Genomic DNA, 27,802 nt, shown 5'->3' with positions numbered 1-27,802 from the left:
CTGATGCCATAAACAGGAGTGTCAATTGGTAAAGTCAACAACAGGAGTCACTGTGCACTTACTCCTCATGTAGGATCTCTGTCCTTAATGTGCTGTGCATTGAGATTTAATGCTACAACGAGTACTCAAACAATATATTTCACTTTGTGTTTCTATGGGGGTGCAAACTGTTGAAATCTTTACTTAATGCATAGTAAACTGATCCTCTGTAAAAAAAAAAAAAAAAAAAAGAAATTATCAACTCCCAACTTGACTCTCACTGGGATTAAACATGACAATAGGTCTGATCTGATTTCATCATCATTTAAAAAAAATCATCTATTATTTTTCACTTTATGTCTCTGTGTGGGAGCAAACTGTTGAAATACTTACTTAAGGTATACTAAGCTGATCTTCTGTATATTAAGATAATCGAAAATGAATCTTGATGTGAATGGAAGGGGAGAGGGAGTGGGAAAGGGGAGGGTTGTGGGTGGGAGGGACGGTATGGGGGGGAAGCCATTGTAATCCATAAGTCGTACTTTGGAAATTTATATTCATTAAATAAAAGTTAAAAAAAAATTGGGACAAGGAGTTACGTAGGCAGATGACATCCATACAAATCACCACGATGGTTGCTAACATCTGCACAGGACATTGTTCAGAAGAAAAAAAGGGTACACAAGGCCTTCAGCAACCAGGCGGTCAACCAAATGCTGCTACAGGGATATACTTGGCTCCCTGCCCAGGAGACAGCCGCTTGAGGCATCGCCCCATGCCAGTGAAGAGTACCTCGTCGCCCCATGTCAGCAGGAAGTAGCTCTAAAGACAGATTATCATCCCTCTACCCCTCTTGGACTTTTGGGACTAATGTAACCCATACAACTGCTTTATAAAAAACAAAAGGGGGGAATGTTAGGAAAATGGCGCAGTTTATCTATGGCGCGATCTACCCCCTGACACCATCCTAGGCTCTAGCCCCGCTGCCATTGCTGAAAGTCAGGTGGCCACATGGTCCAACTACCAGTGTCAAGCTCCACCCCCATCCCAATGGGATTCGCTGTTCCTGCTTCCCTGCCTGCCCTCCAGCAAAGTTTTAAAAGGACCTGTTCCTGAACACGTGGCTCTCTCCTCTCTTCTCTCTGCTCTCTCCTGCTCGCTCTCTCTTCTTTCATCTCTCTCTTCTCTCCTCGCTAGCTCCTCTCCTCTCTGTCTCTCTCTCTCTCTTACACTCTCCTCTCTTTTTCCTTCTTTGCTCCTTCCCTCTGGTCTGCTGAATTCTCCCCAATAAACCCTTTCCCTTAAAAAAAAAAAAAAAAAGAAAAACAGGGCACGGTGGTTCCATTAATGAAACATCTTTCTGGCCAGTCTGTGCTAGGCGCTGGGATGTGTCTTCAGATGAGACCTGTCACTTCCCTTGAGGAGCTTGCTGTCAGGGACAGAATCTTGCACACGTTTTGTTGTCGGATTTCTTCTGGAATTCCAAAGGCATAATGTCAGAACAAGAGGGTAAACCCTTCCCTCAGTGCCACACCCATCTCATTGTGAGTGCCATGGCATCAGAGACTTCTTTGCAAACTGAAAAGATGGGAGTCAGGGTGTGCAAGATGCCAACGGGGGCACCCAGACCCTTTTACCAGACTTCTCAACACGAAGCCTGTGGATTGTTGAAACTCCAGCTCCCAGAAGAACTGCATTCAGTTTCCTGAATGTGCTTTACTTTCTCTTGACTGTAAGCACTTGCACAACTGGTTCTTACTTGACCGATCTCTCCATTGCTTTGTTTTGTTGCCTCTTAATCATCTTTGCAAATGGCGCAGTCATTTTCTCTTTCAGGAACACTTTCCATACCTTTCATGTGCCCATAGTTTCTGTGGATCCTCATGAGTACTTCTCCTTATACTGTAAATGTGTTTATTTGTCTCTTCTGTTTTTCATAGTTGACTCTGCACTTCCAAGAAGAGGAAGAGACTGGGTTGGATTCTTGGTATCCTTAGATTCCGGTCTAGAAGGTAAGTGTTCACTGAATTGAGTAGGTGTAGTGTTGGCTGATTAACTACAAGCTGTATCCTTTCACATGAGTTTTGCCCTATATTCCACAGAAGAGAGACAAACTTTTACACCCAGACAGTGGTGCCAGTTTAATAACAATGGGCAATGTGTCCAAGGGCACATGGTTAGAGTGAAAATGGAAAGGGGAGCCTTCTTGTATCTTTGCATCCTTGGGTGATGTTCTTAGGGATGTTCTTAGGGACAGGGGTGGTAAATACCCACCAGTGCTAGGTGGCTTCTCCCCACCCTGAGTAACGTGGCCCTAGTGAGTGATGGTGCAGCTTCCCCCCCCCCCCCCCCCCAGTCACTGCAGAGGACACACTTCTCTACCCTTCCATCTCAGAAACAGAGGTCTGTCTCCAACACATTCAGTCATTTGTTTTTCAGGATTTGGAGCAGAATTAATTAGTTTGGAAAAGCACTGGAACAATGCTAAGTATTATTAATGACACAATTATCAGTTCCTTCCTGGAGGGGATGGGTGGTTCCGGGTTCCCTTGGCAGTTTTGAAAGATGAGTCTCGTTCTTCCTATTTCACTCTAACAAGCTCTGGTTAGTGCTCTGGGACTCTCTGCCTCTGGCTGCTCCCAGGGAGGGTTGTTGCCAGAGACTCACTGGCACCATCATGGGGCTGGTTTTCAGGTGCCTGCTCTCACAGTGGCACAGGAAGTGGATGGACCCAGACAGATCTTTACCAACAGCAAGAACACCTTAAAGATGCTGAGGGCAATGGAAGTAATGTGAATTCAGCACATGCTCTCTCCCAGGGAATGTGGTTGGTGCTTTATACACTTAATCTCATTTAATGTAATCCTCATGACAGTTCCATAAGGAAGACATTGTTTTCCTCATTGCATGGATTAAAGCAATGGAGCCTTGCAAGGATAAGTGTGTTGTCCAAGAACAGTTCAGATAATTCTCAGGGATAGCATTTAAACCTGGCTTGGTTGGACTTTGAAATCACTAGTGCTTAACTAACAGGTGACCCTAGACCGTAGCACAGATAGGCAGGCATTCAGTGGACTTGATGGCAGACACAGGGTTTATTGCAAGTCTTAGACCACAGTGGTTTGTACCCATCCCCACCCCCCAACCCCAATCTTCCCTGGTTCTGTTACTTGATCTGCCATGGATTTAACTGCCCACATCTGTCCTTTTCAGTTTCTTCCTTTTACTTTTCAAGTCTCCGCTGGGATCCTCTCCTGGTCTATATTCCTTTAGCAAATGAAAGATCTAAATTCCTTCCAGTCTGAGTTAATGATTGTGTCCTATCTTGGAGTTGTCAATGTGTTCTGGCATTAAATATCAGCTCTGTTACTTGACACATTATGCACCTTGGGAAATACATTTAACCATTCCATGACTCGTTTGTTCATCTCTAAACTGGGAATAATGATACTAACTCAGATGGATGCTGTCCCCTAGAACCCTGCTCTCTCCTGCACCTCTCTTCCTGTGTCAGGCATCAGCTCCTGAAAGGAGCCTTATATGAACCACTGAATTGAGTTAAGGGCTCCTCTCCTCTGTCTGTACTCTGATAATACCCTGTGTACTAGTTTGCATTATTACATTCACGGCGTTATATTATAAGAACTTACTGCACTTGAGCAGACTGTATGCTTTTTAAGAACAGGGAACATGTCTTTATCTTTTGACTCACCAGTAAGCAACACGGGTCCTGGCATATGGCGAATCTTCAATTAAAGCTAGTTAGGAAAGAAAATGGATGAATGGGCTAATGATTGCAAGACTTGATCCTTGAGTTGAGCTTTGAAAGATGAGTATGTGTTCAGCAAGAGGTGGATGCAAGAACCCTCTGAACAGAGAAAGTGAGGGCCTGAAAACATAAAGTATTTGAGGATCTTTGCCAGGAACTGAGAGCAATGGGCTGTCTGAAACACAGAGCACCTCAGGGACACAGAGCAACTCGGAGCCCTAGGTCCTTCTGCTTCTAGGATCAACACTTCAGAAGCCTCAGGCTCAGGCTCCACTGAGGCTTGAAGGGAACAAAATATTAGTTCAGCTCTAAAAATGTTTTGTTATTTTGGTTTGTTCCAGTTGAGTCGCTTCAGATAATACATTGGTTTGGTCACACGCTGAAGCTGTCCACTAGGGCATGTTTGTAAAAACAAAAACAAAATAAAAATACTTTTGATTCAAATCACAGTTCAGGAAAAAAGAGCATGTTTCCTCAATTCAAAGGAGCACTTACAGCCATTTTGTTATTGCTGAAATTGTCAACTGTCACTTAAACCAGTGTGTGTGTGTGTGTGTGTGTGCACACTTCAGGGCCAAAGGTCGTATCATCTTTTCCTCCACACATTTCTGGGGCTGTAAAATATGAATTTCCTCCCCTTGGAAGTATCAGAAAGGAATGCCTGCTTTTCCCTCTCTCTCACTTCTTCTAAGGAGGGAAGAATACTTTGAATGGTAGGAGGAAGAATTTGATTTGAGTTCAATTTCTCAATTAGGGGTCATTAAATAAGATTGAGATCTGCATAAAATAAAAAAGTAGGAAAACATAGAAAATATCACTCTGAAATCTTCTGTTTTTTTATATTTGTGCATGTGAATGTGTATTGGATCACAGATATAAAACAGAACTCTTTTTGTAGGTCTTGGTCAAAACTTCGAAAGTTTCTATACTAGCTGAGTCCCTTGACTGGAACTGAGCCTTCCTGGGCTCTTCATTCTCTTCCTGAGTACTCTGTATCTCCTCACTTTTTTAGGCCAGTTGGCTGCTTATTTAGTGTGAAGTTTCCTTTGGTTTATCTCCAGCAAGTTAAGGACACCTGAGTCCAGGGCTGGAGGCAGAGCTGGAGGTTCATGGCCTCCCTGGTTCTTGTTAGGGTCTTTGGTTTAGAGCCAGGCTACAGTCTCCATGCTGGGGACTGAAGAGTGAGTCCTGCTTGGCAGGGTGGCTGCAAATAATTTGAATGGTTCAAGTGTTCACAAATGTGCCTGGCCAGTCACAGGGGCTAAAAGTGGCCCCCATTTTGTGGGTCAGGCCATGCATGCAGGTGACTGTTCTTACCCATGAAGGGCGTGTTTGTCTGTTGTAGCCAAGGTTCCAGAGAGATTGGCAGTGACTGTTGCTTTGCGCATTCTACTAACGGTAGCGAGAAGGATGGACCTAGGGGAAGGTGTGCAAGCCCACCTTTAGGCAGTAGATCCCAGCAGGAGTTCCTCAATCCGGCCTCACCTATGATATACTTGATATTTTATTTTCTGTCTGACATTGGTACCACTTCTCAGCAAACACCATGATTATCACCTCTGAGAAACCACAGCATCTGTGGGCACACTCAATGATGGCTTTGTTCCCCCCTGCCCAGCGCCCTTCCAGAACTCTGCTCTCAGATGCATGTGTTTCCTACACATGATAGTGTTCTGCAGCCAGAAATGTAAGACATTCCATATGGGCTCGGTTCAGCCCCATATATTGCAATGGGTTTTTCTGGTTTGGACTTTTCTCCTACTCTTCTCAGCTGGAGCTGCAACTTGAAGCTGGAACCTTTATGTTTGTGAACGACATCATTCTTTCCTATTCCTTTATTTTAAATCTGTTCTTCCTTTCTCCCTCTTTTTTATTATCTTTCCTTTCTCCAGAATTTATTATGCATCAACTTTGGTTAATCCTTAAGGATGACATCATTCCTTATAACACACATAGAGAAACAACAAAAATCAGAATGCAAAGGAAAGCATTTATGTGAACCTGAATCCAGTCTATGTGCCTTTCCATTTTACATAAGGAACTTGTTATTGAAAGAGATGAAATTTAGAATCAGATACACATGTATTAAAATATATTTTCAATCATTACACACCAGTTGACCTTGTCAAGCTTCAATTATTTGATGTGTACTTTGGGGATAGTTGGAAGGACTCACTGGAGATCAATTTCTTTTTCCTCTTGCAAATGAAACTGTCAAAAAAATCCCTAGTATTTTCCACATAGGTAAAGATAAAAGGTTACATTAGGGTTGATCTTTAGGGCCTTTGTTAGACACACAGGAACGGGCAGATGGTCCCACCCAGAGGAAAAGGTGAATCCAAAACTATATTTTGACTTAAATCACTGCATGTGTACCACTGCCACTATTCCTTGTGATATGCACATGTCTGACAAGATGGCAGCCCAGGTTGTGCAGGTAGGATTCTGAGTAAGAAAGGACTGAAGCCTCCTTTAATCCCTTTGCCCGGTGGGCAAAGGGACCATGACTCATTCTGAGGTGGGCAAAGGCAATGGGACAATTGACATACAGTTTTTGTGAGGGTTTCCAAGGGATGCTAAAATAAATCATCACAAACTTGGTGGCTTAAAAGATGGAAATTTGTTTTTTTTTTACAGCTCTAGAGCCAAGAAGTACGAGATAAAACCATTGGCATGGTCATACTTTCCCTCAGCACTCTACAGGAGAATCCTTCCCTGTGTTTTCCAAGGTTCTGGTGGATGCTGGAGATTCCAGGTGTTCCTTGACTTGCAGATCCATCACTTCAGTCTGACCTGTGTTGTCACCCAGTGCTCTCCTCGTGTCTCCTGTCTGTATAAGTGCATAAATACTCCTTTAACGTATACACCAGTTTCTAGAATACAGTCCACTAGGATCCCCTCTCACCTTATTTTCACTCAATTGCATGAGCAATAGAACCTTATTTCTCAACACAGTTAAATGCAATACACTGGGGCTTAGAACTTGAGCATCTCATTGTGGGGGAGACAATTCAACCCGGAGGGTCTTCAAGAGGAAAGGTGGAGCCCACGTGAGTAGGTTAGCTCTGACACTGAGTCAGAAGATACTGCACTTTGCTTGTGAGTTTCTGGATTGAAGCAGACTTGACCTGGTTCCTCTTGAGTCTGTCTTGTACCTGGGGTCATCCTGTGTGTGGTGTGCTAAACAATCAGGCAGCAAAGCAGTCATGACTGAAGGTTGTCTGTTGGAGTGTGGGTCTTTATCACAGAGGATAATCCTGGAGAATGACCTAGTTTACCCTCAAAGAATCATTGTCCTTGGGGTAAGAACAATGGCTGGCCTGGAAGCCAAGGACTCTGATCCCACTCTGCATTTTGGCTTTAATCCACCTCCAAAGCTACTTCTACTTAGCAACCAGCACTGGTTCATCCCCTGCTCCCTCTTACCCACCACATACACTGCACAGACACAGACACTGTATTACTATTCCAGCTTCGTCCATTAGATGATAGTAACAACATAGCAACAATCACATTAGTAGATAAACACAGTAAGAAAACTTACTATATGCCAAGATCTGTGCAAAGTATTTATATTATTAACTCATTTAATCTGCCTAAAACTCCTTTGAGATAGGTGCCATACCAGCTTAAAGAACTGAGATCAAAGGATGCAGGGCTGGGCTCTGATGGGTGAAACCTCAGTGCAGATAGTAAAGGTTAGTCCTATCTAAGGCTCCATTCCCACTGTTGCCAGCTCAGCAGGAGGCTGAATGCTTCTGTTTTTTTTCCAGCACAAAGTCCCCTCCAGGCAGAGAGGCCCATAATATGAATGAAGAAACACTGTGTATCCACAAACATTTGGCTTATCATCTACATTGTGCTCATTTGAGGGGAGGACACAGTCATTTGCAAACTGGTGATCTTCCTCTCACAGGACCTAACTCCACTAACTCTTTGCCTCCCCAGATTCTCTCCAACCCATCTCCCAAAGTACTTTCCTAGGTCACTTGTGCTTCTTCTTTTTCTTTTTTTTTAAAGATTTATTTATTTGAAAGAGTTACAGAGAGAAGAAGAGACAGACCGAGAGGTCTTCCATCCAATGGTTCACTCCCCAGATGGACACAATGACTGGAGCGGTGCTGATCCGAAGCCAGGAACCAGGAACTTCTTCCAGGTCTCCCACATGGGTACAGGGGCCTAAGCACTTGGGCCATCTTCTACTGCTTTCCCAGGCCATAGCAGAGAGCTGGATTAGAAGAGGAGCAGCTGGGACTTGAACCAGTGCCCATATGGGATGCTGGTGCTTCAGGCCAGGGCTTTAACCTGCTGAGTCACAGAACAGGCCCCTTGTGTTTCTTCTTGTTATAACATAAGAACCTGAATTAGGGGTTACCAAGGCAACCAGGAGTGGTACAGTCTACATGGAGACTTTAGCTCTACTTAATCAGATTACGTGTTCTTGTCTTATCCATTTTTGTGATAACATACATTCAGTTTTCTTAGGTGCTATAATTTTCTTCTCTTCATTTTTGATTTTTCTCATGTTTTGTTGACCTTTAGACTTTTTCTAGAATTTACTAACAAAGCAATGTTTCTGCTCTCTAAACTTAAAAGCTTCCTGTGAGGCCGGCGCCGCGGCTCACTAGGCTAATCCTCCGCCTAGCGGTGCCGGCACACCGGGTTCTAGTCCCGGTTGGGGTGCCGGATTCTGTCCCGGTTGCCCCTCTTCCAGGCCAGCTCTCTGCTGTGGCCAGGGAGTGCAGTGGAGGATGGCCCAGGTGCTTGGGCCCTGCACCCCATAGGAGACCAGGAAAAGCACCTGGCTCCTGGCTCCTGCCATCGGATCAGCGCTGTGCGCCGGCCGCAGTGCGCCGGCCGCGGCGGCCATTGGAGGGTGAACCAACGGCAAAGGAAGACCTTTCTCTCTGTCTCTCTCTCTCACTGTCCACTCTGCCTGTCAAAAAAAAAAAAAAAAAAAAGCTTCCTGTGATGGAATAAGAAGGCCATGCCAAGATGGCCGCTGGCAACAGGCAATGATTGGATGGCTTCAGAAACTGCCTGGCAACAGGCTGTGATTGGTTAGGGCATAAACTGCCCCTTGACCGGATTGGCTGCCTTGGCTATATAAGCTGCGGTACCAACTGAAATAAATGAGTCTGCAGGCTGCTCGTCTCTGGTCCACTTTCACCCAACTCCTGGGGTCTGTGTGCTGACTCCATGCCTCTTGCCCCCACCACACTCCTCCTCTCAGAACGAATCCACAGCAACAGCTTCCTAACTTTCAATCAAGTAGATCCATGCTTCCTCTCCATGTGAAGCACCTGGGCATTCCTGTGCATGAAATGAAGAAGAGTTAGTGCCTTTCAGAGGGGTAGTTCAGCTATTTGGACTCCCACATATTCCATTGTATACTCTGAGAAGTGACTTGGCAACTTTATAACTTAAATAGCAAAGAGGGACACTTTAGTGGTGAAGATAAATAATCATCTCCCATATTCCTAATGGTTAGACCATCCCTGCCTTCTGCCTTCTGGCATATTATTCTTTCTTTTAGTGTCCAAATAAGTGGACACAAGTCCCTGTTCTATATCACTGAGGGAAATCCAGTATCCTGCCCAAGATCTCTGATGAGTGCTAAGTGGGTAGCACTTTCTGGTTTCCAATCCTGGCTTTCCATAATCTCTCAATTTTCCATGTATTTTTTTTTCCATTCTCCAAGAACCTCATTATAGACTATACTTGTGTTCAATGACTTTTTTAAAAAAAAAAAATAATGTAGGAGATTACCACAAAAAAAAAATATCTGTTTAACTGAGTTTCACAAATCACTTCCTAAGCTTCCTTGGCTCTTCTCAAGTATTTTATAGCCTCATTCTCTTTGTCTCAACCTGATAGCATTTCCCAGGAGCTGAGCCTTCCCTGCAGTGACTCCTCTCTCTTCTTTTCTTCAATTCAAACGACTCAGCCGGGTCTCCTGAGCTGGGGAGTTAAGTTGGGGTAAACTGTCCTTCTCTCATCTTTGCTTCAACTTTCTTCTTGATTACAGCTAAGATTTGTCTTCCCACCCCTAAAAGCACATTGGAGCAGTTTCCTAGGTTTGTGAGACATATGTCACATACATTCACTTTCAGCAAAGCAGAAACTCTGAAAAAGTTTAATGGTCCCATGCTTGTTGTTTAATAAGACGTTCTAAGATAGTTCATTCCCTATTACCAGCATCTGCTAGTATTAGGGGATGGGAAGTATTCAAAAGAATGTAATCTCAGCCATTCAGAGCCAATCACTGAGGCCATGGACTTTTAGCTTTTGTATTTCTTTCTATTTCAGCAGAAGCATGTGGGAGGTGAGTTTGTAAGTGTTGGCCCTCCATGTGTCCAGTCACCCCTCTCACCATCCCTACAAACACAGGATGTGCAGAGTTGGGAGATCAGCCTGGGGCCAACCTCTGTCCCATTATGACTCTTAGCAAATGTGTACACTCCTAAGGAAGGAGCACAACTCACCTGCTGGAAGATTTCAGGGGAAACTTGTGCTTTTTGCACCTGTGCACGGTATCTGCCACGTAGCTGACACGTACTGCAGAAAGCTCACCCACAGCTGTTAATGTCCGCATTTCTGTGAAGCTTCTGCCAGAGGTCTTTGATGCTTCTTTCTCACCACTCTGCCTTCTTTGTCCTTGGCTCGCCCTTTCTGTTTCTCAAGGCCATCCTTTTGCTGGAAGAGTGTGGTTCATCCATAACCACCTTCTGGATGCAGCAGGTGTTAGGAGATCGGCGGCAGAGTGCTCTGCTAAGGAGGGGGACTCGTGGGAGGCCAGCCCTAATTCACCTTAACGAGGGTGGCCACAGAGCAGGAAGTCCGGCTAGCTCCACTCTTTCGCAATTTCCGTTTTCATTTTTATTAAAATGATCCATGATTGTGGTTTACAAGAGTCAAATCGTTCTCCATCCCAGCTTGTAATCTCCCAGAGACAATCGTTTAAAGCTTTATAGACTTTTCCCTGTGATATACCCTCCCATACATCTGAGTACCGCTTTTCCATGTTTCAGTTACAGCTCTTATTTATTTGTTATTCGCTATAGAAAATGAGGATTTAGTTCTCTTTCACTCCTCTTTGCAAACTCCCACTATAGACATGCATAGTTGTCTCCTCATACTAGGTTTGTTCTAATAATAGTGAGATATTCAGTGATACATATTCAGTGATTATATCACTTAAAATGTATACATGTCACTTACATATTACCTGGAAATGTGAAAATTTACAAGTAAACTGTGCACTGTATCAGTGTTGCACTTTATTTCCTGCACAGATTTTTTTGTTTGTTTTGCCAAAATTAATAGCTGTTCCTTATCAGTGTCCTGTGCTGTACATCTCATTGACTAATCCTAAAGGTTTCCTAGTGGCCCACAAGTCCTCTCGTCTTATTCTGATACAGGAAGGAGACCATCCCAGAGCCTTCATCATCCTGGTACACAACCATTCTCTTCCTCCTGTCTACCACCATCCTGGGTCCTCATGCCCTCCTGCTATTGCAACTCTTAGTTGCCTGATGCGTTTGAATCTCAACTTTCACTTATTCCCTTCTTCTCATGCAGCTCTTCCTCAAGCAAATTCCAGAGGAAAAGGTGCCCAGGAGTCAACATGCCTCAGTTACTCTGTGTCTGAAAACATCCTCATTGTACATTGCCAGGTCTGGAAACTTTGTGTCCTACCAGAGTTCACATGATGAAACCTAGTCCCAGTGCGACTGTTAGGAAGTGGATCTTGGAGAGGCACTCAGGCTGTGCGTGCAGGGCTCTCATGGATGGAGTTTCGTGTTTTTAAACAAGAGGCCCCAGAAATCTGCTTTGCCCCTTCCACCAAGTGAGGGTACAGCTAGAAGGTACCACCTAGGAGCCAGAAAGGGGGCCCTCACCAGACGTGGAATTTGCCAGTGCTATGATCTTCTCCATCTCCAGAACAGTGAGAAATAAATTTCTATTGCAGTAAACACCCCAGCTTATTTTGGTAGTGCAACTAAAGTAAAGCGTACACTCACCTCAGTTCAGACTCAGGTTGGATATAAAACAGGTAGGGATCGTTTAATCTTTTCAGATTTTGAAGCATTTCTTCCAACCTCTCTTGTAAAAGCCATTTTGATTTGTGATCCTTTGCAAAGAAATTGCTTTGCACTCTCAGGAAATTTGTGGTAATTTTCCTTTGATTTACTTGGGTGGTTTGAGCCTAAAACAAATCCATTTACTAAGTATTAATTATTAATTAAAGGTCTCTTTTCCTCTAGGCATTCAAACCCTCCATTCTGGGAAAACCTGCTTCATCATTTATCTCAGATTTTGCCTTCATTTTGTTTCTCTCTCTCTTTCTCTAAATATTTGTTTATTCGAAAGGGAGTTACAGAGAAAGGGAGAGAGAGATAGAGATCTTCTATCCACTGGCTTACTCTCTAAATGGCCCCAATGGGCCAGGGCTGGGCCAGGCTAAAGCCAGGAGCCAGAGGCTTCATCAGGGTTTCCCACATGGGCTCAGGGGCCCTAGCACTGGGACCATCTTCTGCTGCTTTTCCCAGGGCATTAGTAGAGAGTTGGATGTGAAGTGAAGCAAGTGGACTCAGCTGGCAACCACAGGGGATGCTGGTGTCCCAGGTGGCGGCTTAACCCGCTATGCCAGAACCCTGGCCCCCTTTGGTTAGTCTTCACAGTAACTATTACTGGCATCATCAGTTTAATTTCTGAGAAGTTTTTGTTTCTCTAACATTTTCATGCTTCCTTTTTTGGCTCATGGGTACAATATCTTTACAAAAATATTTTGTGCAGTCTTTTTGTTTTGTATTCTATTATTCATATTAAAGGCTTCTGTGAGATGCTGAGAGGGGGGCAGGTGTTTAGTGTAGCAATTAAGATGTCAGCATCCCAGATCAGAGTGCCTGGGTTGATTCTCAGCTCTGATTCTTAACTCCAGCTTCTTGCTAATGCAGATCCTGGGAGAAGCAGTGATGGCTCAAGTCGTTGGAACACTTGGGTTGAGTTCCTGGCTCCTGGCTCCAGCCTTGTCCCAGCCCTGGCCGTTTGGGTATTTGGAGAGTAAAACAGTGAGTGGGAGCTCTCTTTTTCCTGTCTTTCTGCATTTTAAATAAATTAAAAACTTATTAAAAGATGCAGAGTGATATGTGGTGGTGGGGTTACGTCAAGATTAAGGGTTTTGCTCCACAAAGCTGATTGGAAACCTAAAGACCAGGATCCCCTCCTGTGGGCTTCACTGTAGAAAGAACTTCTTTGTCTTCTTCATTAGGGAACCGTTAATACTATGTTTAGGTTTTCATTTCTGGGGATCTGTTAGGGTTGGCTTATCGGGAGGCAGACAAAAATAAGGTGAAACATACTTCTTCAGGATCTAAACTGTGGTGGTGATTGAGGCAGGATTGGGCAAAGGAACTTCCGGTCACCCTGGCAGGTGCTCTGGAGGAACCCGCCCATCAGAGAGTCCCGTACTGAGTGGAAGCAGCTGCCTTGAAGACACTGCCTGGATCAAGATCAGTCACTTGATGTGGACCATCACGGGAGTGCATGACCTTGGGTACGGGTGCTCTCTGTGCTGGGCCAGCCAAGTGAAGGAGTTGATATGCCTCCTCCAAAATGTGCACTGTGTTTTTCCTGGAAGGGGGCCTGGGGTGTGTATCTACCTCTCTGTTTATCATTAGGCTCATCAGCTTCTCAGCAAAGACTCCTTCAGTCTACTTCCACCCTGCTGGACATAAACTTGTTCAGAGTCAAATAGGGAAACGGAGGTCTCGTGCATCGGTCTGTAAGGTTTCTCATGATACCATCTTTTGCTATGAGGATGACCCATTCGTGTCTGTCTAGTATTCCCTAGGGCAAAGTTTGTTGGGGGGAAGAAAATACATATTGCGTCTCTGGCAATCAGGCTGCCAGGACAATCCTAAAGCAAAGGATGGCGTGGAACCAGCTCTGCAGTTGCCCACCTTTGTTCTATCCCTTCCAAGGGATAGGTTTCCAGGCTGTGATTGATTGAGAAAGAAATGTGGGGTTGAACTGCTTCTTAAACCTACTTTAGAAATTTTCAGGTCATTAGTTCCCCTCATCTTCTGTTTCCAGAGGTGCACAGTACCACCAATTCCGTGTTCTTTTGGGACTTGTGTGGTATTACTGAGCTTGCCCAAGTAGCTTCCCTATGGCAGGTTTAGTATCAGTGTCCTTTCAGTTTCTACATCATATCAATCATCCATCCGCTTTGTGTCTTCTAACATTTTACTAGCATTATGTCCTCTTCTGTTCTCTTTATCCTTGAGGGTTTGTACTTAAAATAATTCCTTCACTCTCTTTTCAGTGAGTTTGGGTTGTTGAAGAGATAAATGAATGTAGGTTGCCATCTTTAACAGGCTTTTGTTTTTAAAGAGACACCGCATGCAATTTTTCTCACTAACAAATTGTAGAAATTCCTCAGCACAAATTAGAGAAGCAGCATGGGATTGTAAAATCAGCAAGGGTTTATAACTGGTAGCTCTTTTACTTGATTAACAAGATCTTTATCCACCTGAGCCTCACTTAATCATCAAATGGGGAGTCTGCAAATTATATGAGATCAAATATGTAAGTTACCTGGCTTGCAGTAAACAGATACTAAATTTAGTACTTAGTACTCTCTGAACCCACATATGAATGTGGCTTATAATTAAAACATGATGAGGTCAAATACACACCTGCAATTAGACAGGGGGTTCATTGCTTATTATCTCTGTTGGTGGCCCTGCAGCCTCTTTTCTGCTCAGAGGCAATCAGATTTGCAGAACAGTTCTAAAGCAAAAGAGGGGAGGCACAGGCCTAGTTTCCCAGCTCCCCATCTTTGATTTACCAGTAGAGCCCTGATTTCTTGGCATTTCCTGTTTCTTTTTGTCTCACGGCTCTTTTGTTTTTGTTCCCATTCTCGGACTGAATATCAGGCCAATCAGAAACATGACTTGCACATAAACTCACTGTTGTTGTCAACCCTACTGTGGACACTTTGTTTGAAACAGTGACTATAGGAAGTGAAGAGTAAATTATGGTTGGGTGGCTAAGAGGTATGCATTACTTCTTTGTGACTTCACAGTTAGGTCTTGGAGTGTGACATTATTTTGTCTGTGTCTAACAAACTTTCTTGGGGAGACTTGCAAGCATCCTGGCTGACTTTTCAGTCTCATTTTCCTACATTGTTGTGCAATTCCCCTCCATTAGGAATACCACCTACATCAAGGTGTCAACATCTGGTTTCCTGGCCACTAGCATCAGAAATATCAGATCTGTATATTAAAAATAGGGATTCCTGCAATGAACTCAATAAGAAGTAATAAAACATTTGTGCAATTGGCTCCTCTGGACTTTGGACTATCTTCGCATGACAGTGATTTTAAATGTATGTGATTAAATAGGTAGTATCACAAAGGAAACTAATTATATCATTTTATATGTATAATTATATATAAGTTGTCTATAGTAGCAATATATATGCCTGTTTACGGACACATAAAATAACAGGATGTAACATGGAGTCTAATAGCTTCTATTATTTCTGCATAAATATTGTCTTCAGATATTTACAATAAGAGTAATGTGTCATCAAAATATTTGTGGTTTTGAGTGGGTGTGTTGGTAGCATTAAGATGCCCATTAAGATGTGTCTCCTGAACCTGTTGCATTAGCATCTCAGGACAAGACCTTAGACTCTGCATTTCAACATACCTGCAGAGGCATAAGATTTTTTTCTGAAGATTTTTAAAATTTATTTGAAAGGCAGAGGGGAGAGAGAAAGGGGAAGACAGAGATAGAGAGAGCTTCCACCTGCTGGTTCATTCTGCAAATGGCTGCAGTAGCCAGGGCTTGGCCAAATTGAAATCAGGAGCCTGGAGCTCCATCTGAGTCTCCCACATGGGTGGCAGAGGGCCAAATACTTGTTCTATCTCATGCTGCTTTCCCAGGTGCATTTGTAGGAAGTTGGATCAGAAATATAGCAGCCAGGACTTGAACCAGCTCACCAGTATGGGAGGGCAGCATCATAGGCAGTGGCTCAACCTGCCGCACTGCAACACTGGCCCCAAAAGCCTGAGTTTTAAACCTCTGTGTACTTGTAAACTTTACCACAGGCTTGGACTGCACTTGTTGAATACCAGTGGACACTATTCAGCTAACTTGAGTCCTGCCAAGCCTTCCCTGATAATTTTCTTTATCCATTATATCCAAACCCCGGGAAGATTTAATTGCTCTTCTATCTGGGCAGCATAGTCTTCTGGAATGTTGCTGTGTATGAAATATAGTCATTGCTGTGTATAAAATATAACTGCACTGTTGCTTGCTGCTCCACTCCATCATGGAAAAAAAGAGTGGAGCCATGTGTTAGGTTAATATCAGCGGGAAAAGCCCCAAGAGCACCCGAAGTCCTGCACCATATATTTAGGTTAATCTAACCAATAGAGAATCCTCAAAACATTGAGTCTTTTGAGTGGATGGTTAGCTTACCGTGTGTCTGGCCTCTGTTTTGTGAATTTGGGGTTTTTGTTCTAGGATTTCCAAGCACATTCCTGGGCCACCTCCATCTGCTTGCAAAGTGTTATCCTTTTTCCCTTTCCCACTTAGCTTCCTCCCGAGTTCACATCCTTACCCTTTCAGTCTCTCATTTCCTTTGCCCTGTCATCAAGCAAGGTCTTCTCTTTGTTAGCTTTTCTCTTACTGATTTTGTTCTGCAGCTGGTAGGGACTAGGTGGAATCAAGGAGGGGAAGGAAAAGATGCGGGTTTCACAGTGTTCTGGTCTCCAAGCAGATGACAGTATTTAAAACAAAGTCAGATCTTAATTCCACAAAAACTAAAGTAGTCTTCCCTACCTATGGAGGATACATGCGGAGATCCTCAGTGGATGCCTGAAACTGGAGATCTTACCAAATCCCTCTTGTAGTATATTTATTTGTGTATATATACACCTATGATAAAGTTTAATTTATACACTAGGAACATTAAGAGGTAGCCAACAATAATAAAACAATTATAATGTAAAAATAAATATTATATACATTTGATCTCTCTTTTTAGAAAGTGTCAAGACAAATGGTAGTAATTTCAAACCAAAGTTGACCACAAGTAAATGAAAACATGGAAAGCAAAACCGTGGACTGCAGGATCGTGGTGCCTCCTGCAGACACCTATTTTCATTATGCTTCAGAGGGTGCATCTCCATGCCAGTCTGAGTTACATTATCAAAGTCAGCAGGGTGCAGAAACGGCAGGGAGTGGGAGGAACGGTGAGAGAGAAAACCCAGCAATCAGAGAGTCATTTCTTTAGGTGCTTATCTTATGTGTGCCTGCACTCTTCAACAGCAGAACACTGTTGCCAAGCAAGTTATGTTTTTTTCTATCGGACAAGTTAATGCTTCTAAGTTGAAATTCTCAGATTCCATTATAATACGTATGTTACAGAGGAATGTGATAGCATTTCTCAGCAGTGTCTGTGTAGTAAATGTGCAGCAAAAGAAAGCTTTATTGTTATTACTTCCTATTTCCTACACTCAGCAGAGTGTTGGCATATAATGGGTGTTTATAGACCTGAAGAGCAAGAAAGAGATCAACCCTCCCCAACCCAAGCCTCGCTCTGAGAACCAAGAAACCTCCGTCACAGTCCTACCTCTGCTACTGATTTGCTTTGTGACCTGGGACAAGCCTCTGTCCTTTCTAGAGTCAGCGCAGACTTCCCCCTTCTGCCAAAACGGTTGAATCTTACAATTTCGGAAGCAGTGGTTCCAAAGTTTCTGAACCAGCTTAATGATACTAATAGCGATTAAAACAAGTATATTTCAGATCCCCATCCCAAAATTCCACAAGGAAATTTGTATTTTGACTTTTGAGTGTGATTTTGGTCATTAGGTTGGAAACTATTTCCCAAACACTGTATCTGAAGCAGTATAAGGAATCATGCCAATGACCTTAAAAGGAAAATAGGACAGGGAATCTTTGTAGCAGAGTACATTTTTCTTTACCTATTTTTTTTTATTTGTTTGAAAGGCAGAGAGAGAAAGAGAATGAGAGAGAGTGAAAGAGAGCTTCTATCCACTGGTTCACTTCCCAAATCCCTGTAACAGCCACAGTTGGGCCAGGCTGAAGCTAGGAAATGGAAACACCCTGGCTCTCCCATGAGAGTGGCAAGGATCCAAGCAGTTATGGGCAAGGGTGTTTTAATGTCACTTCGGGCTCCTTCTCTGCACGAAGAGAAGGATTCTAAGTTCAGGCACATATAAGGTAGACAAGGAGATAAAAAATGTATTTAAAAGATGAGAAATTGAACACACACCCCTGTGAGCATAGTTTGTCCCATGTGGAGAAATACCCATTATGAGTAGGCTAGGTGATTACTGAAGGAGGCAGGGTGAGGAGAAGAGAGAGTACCAGTGTACCACCATGGTCTGTGATGAGAGAGAGCCTCGCCACCCCACCCCACAACACACACTCCATGCTGACCCAGTGGATGGTGCCTCTACAGGTATAGAGCCAACTGGGATTTTTGTGATACCTCCTCAAGTTCTTTGTAGAGCTTAACTCCCATATTTTCATGTGGTTCTCCCTTAAGTCCTGGATGAAACAGATGCATCCAGGGAAAGGGGGGTGATTTGACTGACATGTAGGATAGAATTACATTTGGGCTTTGCAGCAACTTACAGCTCACCCAGACCTATCTAGCTGCCTGCCTACATCACACGTACTTGAGTCATCATCTACTGCCTCCTAGGTTGTGCATGAGCACACAGCTAGCATGGGAGGAAGAAGCAGTAGAATGCAGAAACCCCGATATAGGATATAGGATATAGGATATAGGATATAGGATATAGGATATAGGATATAGGCATCCTACAAAGTGTTTTAAATATTGCTCCAAATGCTTGTCCCTTGATATGCTACATTTTTATGTCATCAGAGAATCTTTCATTCTTTCAGTCCCCATTCCTTCATTTAGTCATTAAATATCTGTTTCAAGTCCACTATGTGCTTGGAGCTATGCACAAACAAGTGATCCCAGGGGAAACAGCACACAGACCTATCCTGGAGGAGTTCAGACTCGAGAAGAGGAGGGAAGACAAAAAACCCCAGTGATCGCAATATACCTGTGCTGTCAGGAACTAGAGGAGTCCGGGATGCAGTGGTACCTGGGAGGACCTCAGGACTCAGTCCTTGGTGCTTAGTGGTCCCTCCTGGAGGCGATCACATCTGGCTGCCTTCTCTTCTTTTCCAACCATAAAGGAAAGCCTTTCTTTCGTAAGTGTCAAGGCTACTTAACAGCAAAGATAGTGAGTTGAACAACAACCTGCTGACTGATTAAACCTCCAGAACTCTCCTGTGTGCAATGGCAAAATATAATTAAAGCTTCAATGCTATTAAATTAAGAAGAAAATACTGATGATCCACCCCCACTCCCACCCCTGGCCCCAAGTAGCAGTTGAATCAAATTTGTAAGCATCCACCGAGGTGTCATTGGATACTCAAGCCAAACTCAGTTTTCCCCACCAGAGGACTAGGAGGCTGTTCCAGAGTTGCCAGCTCCATCTCTGGGCAGCGCAGGGCAGAGCTGGGGTCTTTTGCCTGACTGTACCATTAAGGTTTCCCTCGTATGGGCAGAAAACTTATTAACTTGCCAATGAAAAAATACTTAAATGTCATTAAAAAGTTTTGACTCTCACATAATTCTCCTTAATGATGCAAAAATCAGCTCTGGACTCAGGTTCTGAGATTGCATTCACAAAGAACCCTGTGCTGGAAGTTTCAAATTACCTAATTATCATATTTATTGCCAGATTCTGGTTTCTAATCCCTAATGACTTTGTCAGATATATTTCTGTGCTGTTCCTTCTTTTCTTTGGCCGTGGGTACAGAGCTGGGCTTATTGCAATCTGAATTAGAGAGGCTCTTGGACAATAGAAGGAAGCCTCGGGCAGGAATGGCCCAGTGAAGAACACCCTGGCAGAGCCAGACAGAGAGGGGAAACTGTGGCCGGCTTCCAAGGAATCATTACAGCCTTGGAGACACCATATTGTAGTCGTAATGGATATAAATTGAGCTACATACATAAGCTGGCTTCTCTCCTGCTAAAAGGACCCAAGCCAGGAGTCCCCTTGAATTCTATTTGGATCCAGAGAGGAACTACAGTCCAGTGCCACGGCTCACTAGGCTAATCCTCCACCTGCAGTGCCGCACCCCAGGTTCTAGTCCCGGTTGGGGTGCCAGATTCTGCCCCTGTTGCTCCTCTTCCAGGCCAGCTCTCTGCTGTGGCCCGAGAGTGCAGTGGAGGATGACCCAAGTGCTTGGGCACTGCACCCGCATGGGAGACCAGGAGAAGCACCTGGCTCCTGGCTTCGGGTCAGCGCGGTGCGCTGGCCGCAGCGCGCCGGCCACAGCGGCCATTGGGGAGTGAACCAACGGCAAAAGGAAGACCTTTCTCTCTGTCTCTCTCTCTCTCTCACTATCCACTCTGCCTGTCCCCCCCCACAAAAAAAAAAAAAAATCAGAGAGGAACTACAAAAAATTCCTCATCCTGAAGATGGAGAAGACAAATCAAATGCTAATCCTCCTTAGAGGTCTCCTGCTTCTATCCAAAGGATAGAGTGACTGGGATTCTGAAGCTTTTTAGAGAGCCATGGCATCATTCACAGATGCTGCACTGTAGTTTTAGACAGTTCGCTGGGCACAGCAGAATAGTTCTTGTTTCTTTGTTTTTGCTTTTGCTGTTTGAAGCGGTTGGGTACTATTAAAAAATCAAATTCTCACTTTAACTTCTTTCAAATATGCTCTAATGTTATCTGATGCTCTGAAAAAATGCTCTGAGCCACACTTGATATAGCAGCCCCCCAGCCTATTTTCTTTTGCTGCATCTCATTAAGTAAAGATAAAAGGAAGCAAAAACACAGACACAACTAAGCAAAATAAAATTGAAAATCAATTCCTTGGAAATTCCTTCTCTTTTAGAGATCAGACATGGAATCTGGAAAGGCTCTGTGTTTACACACTGATAATGGTTGGACCATTTTAGAATCTGCTTTAGAATTAAGAAATTAGCAGTTTTTTTCCTGTAGATTATTGCAATATTTTCATATAGCCCTTTTTCCTCTTCCTAGATTATAGACTATTTTCCTTTAATGCCTGGCAGGTCTTCCTATATCCTTTTAAATTAGGAGATTCTTGGCTATTTTCTCTCCAAATTCTAAGGTTGCTATATTTTCTTCTCTCATTCTAGATTAAACACCATTTTCTTCCATATATAGCTTTTGTTTGTTCAAGAGACCCAAGTGGCATATTCCCAAATAGGATCTTCACTTAGCACTTAACCATCCTTGGCAAGGAGGCTGTTTGTTTGCATGAGTCAAAGAGATTTGCTTCCTGGAATATTCTGCAATAACACAACAAGAAAGCATGCCTAATAGGTAAAGGGACAGACAGAAACAGAGCTGAGTGTTCTTCGATATGGCCAATTACAGCAGTAAACAACCACATGCCTGATGATGATGTTTTAAGCCACAGAAGTTAAGATGTAGCTTTTGTGATTAGAAGATGAAGGGAGGAAGGTTAACATTTACTGAGCAGAGAAAAGGACCAAGGATTGAGTTGCATGCTTTACCAGAGTTTTCTTATTTATCCATCACAAGAAACCTATGAAGTATACTTCATTGAAGCCAGAGTTGTGGTTCAGCAGGCTAAGCCTCTGTTTGTGAAGCCATCATCCTATATCAGAGTGCTGGACTGAATCCTGGCTACTCACTGCCAACCCAGCTTTATTTGGGGTGTGAATGAGGGGATGAAAAATTTCTCTCTCTCTCTCTCTCTCTCTGCGTGTGTGTATGTGTATGTGTGTGTGTGTGCATTGCTCTGCTTTTCAAATAAATTAAACTTTTTTTAAAAAAAAGGTAGGTCTTTTGTCTAAATAAGATTGGAGTAGGCGAACTCAAAAGGTTTCCATAGCCTTGGCAACTCATGACAAGAGCCTAGGGTGATTACTGATGCCATAAACAAGAGTGTCAATTTGTTAAGTCAACAGCAGGAGTCACTGTGCACTTACTCCTCATGTAGGATTCTTTCCTTAATGTGTTATACAATGTGAATTAATGATATAACTAAGGCAGAAAATTTCCTTAAATTGCTAACACTGGACCCTACCCACTATGTATTTGCCCTTGTATTGCTTCCATTTGATGGTTCCCATATGTGTCCTTGGTAACGAAAGAGTTTCCTTGAGTTTAGTGGCTGTCATAGTAAATTATCAAACAAGAGGAAGGGGATGAGGAGACCCCAGAGTTTATTCCCAATCAGAAGTCCAGGGACTTGTAGCTGGCACCTGAAGGGACAATATTGTGAGAATGAGAGTCCCTAGTTCACAGGATCTGTGCTAACTCCAGTTAGTGTCAGAATTGAATTAAATTTAATTGCATCCAGCTGTGTCTGGTGCACTGAAGAATTGCTTGATGGTCTAGGAAAATAACCAGAAACTCATGGATACACAGAGTCAGTCACTTATTTATTAAGTACCTGTGGTTGGCCAGACATTCTGTCAGGGTCTCTGTACAAATTGAGTCACCCTTGTCTTTGAGGGACTTACTGGTTTAATGGGGGTTGGGTTGGGGGTAAAGGGTAGAAGGTGACAAAAGATAAATCCTGAAATGCCAAGAACTGCTGCAGAGACAGGAATCAAATGTTGATGAAGCTGAGAGCAAAGCCTGGAGTCACCGAGAGATCAAGGAGCTCGCTCTCCCCCCCTTTCCCCAGATAGAAACTACAGAGAACAAGGGCCTTTGGCTAAGAGTTTAATTGAATCTTTGCTAGGGCAGCAATCTCACTGATTTTCTTCCAGTAATGAAGGAAGCAGCTCTTGCCACGGGCTCTGTTCTTTTTCCCTGCAAGTTCCAAAAGGCCCCATTTGGAAGGAGGGAAGTTAAATAAAGGACTAAACTCCACCCTGCAGGATGTGATTTACAAACACAATGGGTAGGGACAAACTTTGTGGATTGTGAAGCACTTCCAAAAGGAGTTTCTTGCTGCTTATGATTGAGACTAATCTTTCCTCAAATTGGTCGTGGGGAGTGGCATATTGGGAGTTCTTTGCTAACTAATATGTCTACATTGTCAAGAGTAGGAAATTGCTAAGGCATGAGATTTGAAGGATGTGAGAATGCTTAGACTGCCTGAGGAAATCTTCCCAGTCCTGTGAACTATCAATGGCACACCATGACCATGATGGTGCTCCCTGAAGCCATTTCAGACACTCCACAGTGTCATCTTTCCACACCACTTCTCCAATTCACTGACAGTAACAGGGGATCCAAAAATTCACTTTAGTTCTGACACTAACCACCCAGAATTAGTGCAGACTGCATTGGTCAAGAGCTCGGTTCAACAGGGCTGCCCCACCCTCCCAAAATGAACTGAGAATGAGATTCCTGGATTGTCTACACCTCCTCCTGGCCAACTATATAGTCAAGGTGACCACATTCCAGTGTGCTGAAATGTCTCAGAGAACTCAGAAAACCACCAGATTTATGTTGAGCTCTTTAGCATATAGAATACACTCAATAGCAGCCATATGGAAAGGCTGCACAGGGTGAGGACTGTAAGGGGGTGGCACAGAGCTTCCATGCCATCTCTGGGTGCACCATCTTCCCAGCACAGTCATGGTTTCCCAACTTGGGACCTCTCTGAGTCTTCTTATCTAAATGTTTCTGTAATCCAATCTGTAGCCCTGCCTTCCCTCCTTCACCATCATCAGGATATGGAACTGAAAGTTCTCAATCTTTACTCTCACGTTGGTTTTTCTGGGGATCAACTTCGTAATGAAGCTATGGAAGGTCCTCACCCTGAATTGCCTCATCAGTATAAACTCAGTGTGTCTGAAAAGGGCTTATGATGAGTAACCAGACATTCCTACCCCTTAGAAAATTCCAAGCATTTTGGGAGCTCCATGCCAGAAACTGGGATAAAGACCCAATGGATGTTTTATTATACCTTGATTGTAGAGGACAGAGGTTTAACCCAGGTGCCTGATTCTTGAGTCCATCTTATGACCCCCCACATAATTTCTCATGTATCTGTCCCTTGTCATTAATGTAATCTCAGGATCAGCTCAAACTGGTCCTGCTCTGTCTGAAACAGGTAGATTGGAGCTCTCCCAGCCAATGAAGACCAGCTTGCATGAGCCCCGGAGGGCACTCCGAATTCCAGTGAGTACATTGGATAAGATGGCACTGGGCTACTGGGATGGAGCTGAAAGTCTGGAGCATACAGTAAGTGACTGGAGGAGTCTCAGACAAAAATCTGGCATGAGATCCTGAAAGCTACACATTTCTGTTCTTCCTAACTGGATGTAAGGAGCACCACAAATTAAGCATCAGTCATCATGGAATGGAAACCCCTAGGGTTAGGGGAGCATTTACATGAGACAGGTTTCATTGTTGGCAAAGATCATTAACAGAAGTGATTGGTCTCTTGCCAACAGCTGCAACAGAATCCAAACTGCACATCATATGACCTGGGTACATGCATAGCAGGAAGCCTTTGGCCAAAATAATATCTCGAAACAGTGTTTTGTTTTGTTTTGTTTTGTTTTGTTTTGTTTTTTTCTTGTGGAAAACCAAACCATTAGTGGAATCTAAATGCTGGAACCCTTTCAGAAGCAAGGGGTCCATTGACCAGGAATATCTGATGTTAAAGACCCCATTCAGTTCTTGCCTCACCAGGACTTTCTCATACCAGCTTGTTCTCCCTGACACACAAAATCTGCCCTAGACTTGAGAGTAGGGAGACAGATTTGTGTCTTGCCTCCTGTTTGTTTCTTGGTCAACCTCACAATAAAGCCTTTCTTTGCTTAATAGCCAGGCCATAGTATTGGCTTCTTTGCATGTCATACTATGAGTCTCTGCTTGATAACATTAGTACAAATGTTTTAAAGGAGATCCCTAACCCAGATAAATAGTGGAGAAAGTCTACTGGAAGAATGATGGCCCTGTACGTCCATAGCTGCCATCTTGTGATTCATAGTCCAGGAAGGGGATGTGGAGAATAGATAACAGAGATCATATGGTAAGGTCTGCCATGAATACTGTTTTAGGTTGTACACTGCAGAGGGCTCCAACCACAGGGAAGTGGAGAACAGAGAGAAATGAAACACCAGTCTGTACTTTGCTTGCCTAAGAGAGTACCCTGGTTCAAGGGTATGTTAGCTTGAAAAAAGAATCTTCTAATCCCCTCAAAGTCACCATTTGGATAAACTGTGTTATCCACAGACATAAGCATTGATTATGAAGATTATTCAATGATATTCATATAGAAAATACTTTCACCAAATTAAGTGAAAATTATAGCATGCAAAATTGATGAGTAATATGAATATTGCTATATTATGATTGAGACTCTATAAGAAAAGCATGGGGTTTCCTAAAAAACTAGAACTTGTAAGCAAAGAAATCACAAAGGAGTTTAAAATGAAAGCAAAGATAGTTTTTATGCAGATGCCAAATAGATTTGCAAATCAGGAGATACAGATTCAGTTAGAAACCACTAAGGTAAGGAGGATAGGTCTTTTTTAAGGGAAAGGCAGGAACAATGAGATAAGAAGTAATTTGTTTTGAACAATTTTCAATTGGCTCTGTTAGTGATTCGGGTTGCTTTGAATAAATTTGGAGTGTGCTGAGGATCTGTTCATACATGAAGCGAAACGTGACTGTGTTGCTAGGGGGCTATTAGGAGGGAGTTTTCAGTAAGCAGAAAGTCTTTGGAGATAATCAGTAAGTCAGCAGAAGTCCCAGGATTGGAGACTCTTTCACTATAGGTTCTGGGAAGCACATCCTTTCCCAACAGCAGTCTTCATTTCGAGGTTAAAGACTGAGGGACTTGTGTTGCACAGGTGAACTGCCACCTGTCCAAGGAGGCCACTGAGGCTCACAGAGAAACTGTTCTCTCTTTCAAACAAACTGCAGCCATCCTAATTTTCATTTCTACAAAATAGAACTGTCACATGCTCCATCAGTTCTATAATTGGATATATATCCAAAGGAAAGGAAAACTGTATGTCAAATAGATAGTTGTGAGAGGGACACTCTGGATCTATGTGGAGGCTATGAATGTGCACAGCTTAGGACCCCAGCAGCCAAGAGCCTCAGCACCAGCTTTGGAGGGTGAGGTGAGAACAGACTGTAGTAGCCCAAGCCACTGGTGATAGAGCTGTGGGAAGAGTCTGGTTTGAGCATGACTTGGAGTGCTGTGGGGGACAGTATACCTGACAATCTAGAGGAAAAGGGAGAGTCACATCTCCTTTCCAGCATCCTGTAACTAGCCGAGAGCAGGGTGGTGCCATTTTGGACATACAGAACAGTTGTGCCAGCTGTACACCCAGCAACCAGCCTAGAGGAAAAGCCTGACTCTGGCTGGGAGAATTGACAGGGGGCTGGTTGCTTGTGACTGTGGGAGCCTTGTGTTCTGGGACTGTGAAAGTACTGTGGATGCCTGGGAGGGTGTATGGTGTGGCTGGTTCTTCAGTCAGTCCCTATGGGTGGCTCCACATGCTTGGGGCTCCTTGATTCCCTGGTGAAGATCACTGCTGTGGGACCCATGCTCATACTAAAGACTGTACCAATCCTTTGTGTGGTTCTTTTGGCAAGGTGAATGAATATTGTACCTACTGGGGCTGGTTAGTGACCAGGTGTTGGTCTCCTTGGATGAGAAGAGTTGAGTGTGAGACTATGCCAAAAAACCAACCCACTGATTTAAAAAAAAAAGAGAGAGAGGGATTTACTGTACCCAACTTGGGTATCACTTTGGACACTCCCCTCACCCTGGAGCACTGAACAGATCTCCCTGGCCACACTCAGAGAATTCACTGAAAGAGAAGACACTCTATTTTTTTCTGTTTTATATTTTATTTAATTCAAACAAATTTCATGTATTTCACATATAGAGATTTAGGAACATAGTGACACTTCCCACCCTCTCATCCCTCCTGCCCATGCTCCCACCCTTTGAGAAGACACTTTATTAATCCACAGAGGCATAGTCCAAAGATAAAAGCTATTAGAGTAGAAAAAATTATTTCCACAAATGCCTAGAAATAAACACAGCAATTCAAGAAACAAGAATAAGGAAGACAACATAACACCTCCAAAGGAACCAACAACACTTCAATACTAGAGTGTGAAAATGAAAAGATTAAAGAAATCCAGAAACAGAATTAAAAAAATTGATAGTAAGATTACTTAGATGTAATCAGAAACAAATCCATGAGTTAAACAAATCCATATATGACATGAATGAAAATTTTTCCCATGAAATTGAGATTTTTAAAGAGAAATCAAAACAAAATATTGGGGGGCCAGTGCTGTGATGCAGCGGGTTAAAGCCCTGGCCTGAAGTGCTGGCATCCCATATGGGTGCCAGTTGTAGTCCTGACTACTCCCCTTCCAATCCAGCTCTCTGCTATGGCCTGGGAAAGCAGTAGAAGATGGCCCAAGTCCTTGGGCCCCTTAACTCACGTGGGAGACCTGGAAGCAGCTCCTGGCTCCTGGCTTCGGATCAGCACAGCTCTGGCTGTTGCAGCCAATTGGGGAGTGAACCAGAGGATGAAAGACCTCTCTCTCTGTCTCTACCTCTCTCTGTAACTGTCTTTCAAATAAATAAAACAAATCTTAAAAAACCCAAAATATTGGAAATGAAGAATTCAATAAATCAAATATAAAACGCAGTTGAAAGCTTTAACAACAGACAGAGGCAGAAGAAAGAATATACAAGTTAGAAGAGAAATGTCTGGAAATTTTACTGTCAGACTAAAAAAAAAAAAAAAAGAAAGAAAAAGAAAAAGAAATTAGAAAACTAAAGAACAGTGTTGTTGGAGATTTATGGGATACTACCAAATCCAACATACGGGGCTTAGGAGTTTTTAGGAGTTCCCGAATGTGTGGAAAGAGAGAATGTATTAGAAGGCCTTTTCAGTGAAATAATTATAGAAAACTTCCCTAATTTGGAGAAAGAAAGGGATGTCAAAGTACAGGAAGCACATAGAACTCCTAA

At 43.3% G+C, this 27,802-nt stretch overlaps 1 long non-coding RNA gene across 1 annotated transcript; it reads left to right on the top strand.

Moving 5' to 3' along the window:
- The first annotated feature begins 1,129 nt into the window (after nucleotides 1-1,129).
- On the top strand, nucleotides 1,130-26,447 carry LOC127490619 (uncharacterized). The gene is made up of 3 exons (XR_007918730.2): nucleotides 1,130-1,474; nucleotides 1,920-1,991; nucleotides 23,897-26,447. It is a non-coding gene; the product is annotated as an uncharacterized lncRNA (long non-coding RNA).
- Nucleotides 26,448-27,802: the final 1,355 nt, after the last annotated feature.

This window comes from Oryctolagus cuniculus, chromosome 6 (assembly GCF_964237555.1).
Source record: "Oryctolagus cuniculus chromosome 6, mOryCun1.1, whole genome shotgun sequence".
Classification (NCBI taxonomy): domain Eukaryota; kingdom Metazoa; phylum Chordata; class Mammalia; order Lagomorpha; family Leporidae; genus Oryctolagus; species Oryctolagus cuniculus.
The sequence above is the reverse complement of the archived record's forward strand: the minus strand, read 5'-3'. Positions and strand labels throughout refer to the sequence as shown.